Genomic DNA, 2,820 nt, shown 5'->3' with positions numbered 1-2,820 from the left:
GGATTGAATTTTGTGCAAATTTCCATGACTTTTCGAGCATGTTGCGGCCGCCAAATATGCAGTCGAAGAGGCAGAAAAATAATAATTCCTTGCATTACAATAGGGCCTAATAAGTGCATTATCAGACGTCCAGAAAGTTCTTTTGGATTTGACCCACTGCATGCTTCATATTGTAGGTCATAGCTGTTACTGCAGTTTATTTACTTAGGATATTTGTGGCTTATCAATACTGTTCACATGGTAACAGCAGGTTTCTGTTCACACCAAAATGAACAGGGTTCCCACGCATCATGGAAAATTCGCAAATTTAGAGACTAGTTTTCCAGTCCTGAAAACACCTTGAAAATGATTAAAATTGCCAAATATCCTGGAAATAAATTATGTAGTCCTGGAAAATTTTAATTGTATCTTAGCCCCTCATTCAGATTGCCAATGTAAACCTTGGTTAGAGGCAAACTGTAGTAAACTGCCCTGTACTGTCAAGAAAATGTCCTGCAGGTCCTGGAAAAGGATTTCTTAAAAAGAGTGGGAACCCTGATGAAGTCTAATTAAAATCTAACTAAAGTCCCTGGCCAAAAATTGTGTCCCATTTCCAGCTATGTCCCTCTCAAAGTCTTTTATTAGCTTCAAATGTAGATATATTACACATTTTATTTTTTGGAATAACCAGGACTATTGGAAAAGTAAGATTTAGGAATATTTGTAATTAAGATTTGGAGTATGTAGAATTTTGGTTCACCTTGTTACAAAATATATTTTATTATAATTGTGAAGGTTAAATACGACATTACAACAAGCAGCACAACTAATCAGTGTCATCTATGAGGTTTTTGGTGAAATTGACAGCAACTATGAGCTCTCAACAGCATCATAACAGTCGAAAATGTATAAAGGACAGTAACAGAGAAGATTTACTCTGAGCAACTTGTACTTGGTTTTACTAAATTCAAACGCCAGTGACCTTTCTGACAGAAATTGAGGCTCAACACCTAGAATATGAATAGTTCACTAAAGCCTCATGAATAACACAGGCAACACTTTAGTGAACCTTGTATAGCCACATTAGGAAGAATGGGACACATCCAAAGGTAGTGCTTAAATGCTCTGTGGTTACAAAGAGTGGTTACAATTAATTGTGATAGTTCCTTTTGTCCATAAGGACCAGAGCTATTGATGTTCCATATTCCTTACTCCATACACCAACCTATCTCGCACATAATAACACTATATATACATATCACATGCTTCCCACACAAACACGCACACACATAGTCAGCCCTCCCTGTAACAATACCCCTAATTCAGCAGATCTAACCTCGACTCGTGGACTCTTAACATATGTCATCACATGCATTATGCTTTCTGTATGTTTCGTCTGTTTCATTTACCTTTCATGTCCCTCTTTGTTTTATCACACTATTTCACCCATTAAAAAAAGTGAGTGGCACACGATGTTGCACTGGGACTGGTCCAGATCTACATATCGGCTCCATCTAGTAGTGGAGCAATGATTAATAAGATTTAACCCTTTTGTCAGTGTGATAAATTATTCAAATTACTTCACCAAGCACTTATCTGATATGATTTTCCTTTTTTGGAACGCCCTCAAATATAATATCTAGTTTTGCCAGATATTACCTCAGTTTTCAGACTATTATTATTATATATGTTATTATCCAGAATCAGTATATCTCAAACCTGGTCTGCTGAATTAAAAAACATAATTGAAGCAGTGTTAGACAGGTAAATGGACTGCACTGACAAATTAGCTTTACAGTTTTCCTCTCATTCACCTTTTCACACATGAACAGGCATTGACCTGCCCATCAGAAGAATCTTGGAGTTTGGTGTGTTGCTCAAGGACACTGACATATGGATAGGAGGAGCCTGGGATTGAACCGCAAACCCTGTAATAAGTAGGCAACCCTGAGAAGATTCACTGATTCACTGATTCCCTTTTTTTAATGTACAAAACTCCAAAACCCTTCTATCCTTTAAGTCTTATTATGATTTACAGCTTAGAGAAAATCCCTAAAGTAAAAATAGACATTCACATGACCTATGTACTTAAAAAGGCTAAGTTGTTCAAAAATCATATTGTTGACTACACAACAGAGCACATGATTGACCCGACAGTATTCCCCCACACGAACACAGTTTGTACATCAAAATTTCAGATTTGTTTCCTGTTATAATAGTGCCAAAAATGCCAAATGCTGAATGAACAGAGTTACAAATTTGTAACACTGCATTGCAAACGCGTATGCAGCCACCTTTTAAATATGCATATTAACAATGACAGATGTATTCATATTGAAATAAAGACACCATCTTTTTTGACTTTTCTAAAAGACACTGGCCAATCCTTTTTCACTTGTCTCTCTGCTTTGTAACCTACAGACTGCAAGCATTGATTATCGGTGAGAGTGACAGCCTGCAGTATCCAGAGAGAGAGGGAGTTTACTGCACTGCAACACAAAGGTTGTTCCTCAAAGTACACATACACAATTTATAACAGTGTCTGAACACTATTGCATTGACACAACCTTCATACCACAACCTGGTTTTAAATTATTAAAGCCAATGTCTCATAACTGTATTGTGGAATGAATTAAAGATTAATTTACTCCCAAATGACAGAGAAAGGACACAGCTTGAGTTCTGTGGGTTTGTGTGTGTGTGTTGTACTATACTTGTGGGGGGCAGTTGGAGCTGGGGTGTATAGCCAAAACCACACTTTTAAAATGTAGTACCTTGCAGCACAGTTTAATTTAATGTTTTATTAGAAAGTAATAGATTATATACACACACATATATATA

This window comes from Morone saxatilis, unplaced genomic scaffold, assembly GCF_004916995.1.
Source record: "Morone saxatilis isolate NCDOM2014 unplaced genomic scaffold, NCSU_SB_2.0 Contig20, whole genome shotgun sequence".
Taxonomy (NCBI): Eukaryota; Metazoa; Chordata; class Actinopteri; family Moronidae; genus Morone; species Morone saxatilis.
This window is presented reverse-complemented; position numbering follows the sequence as displayed.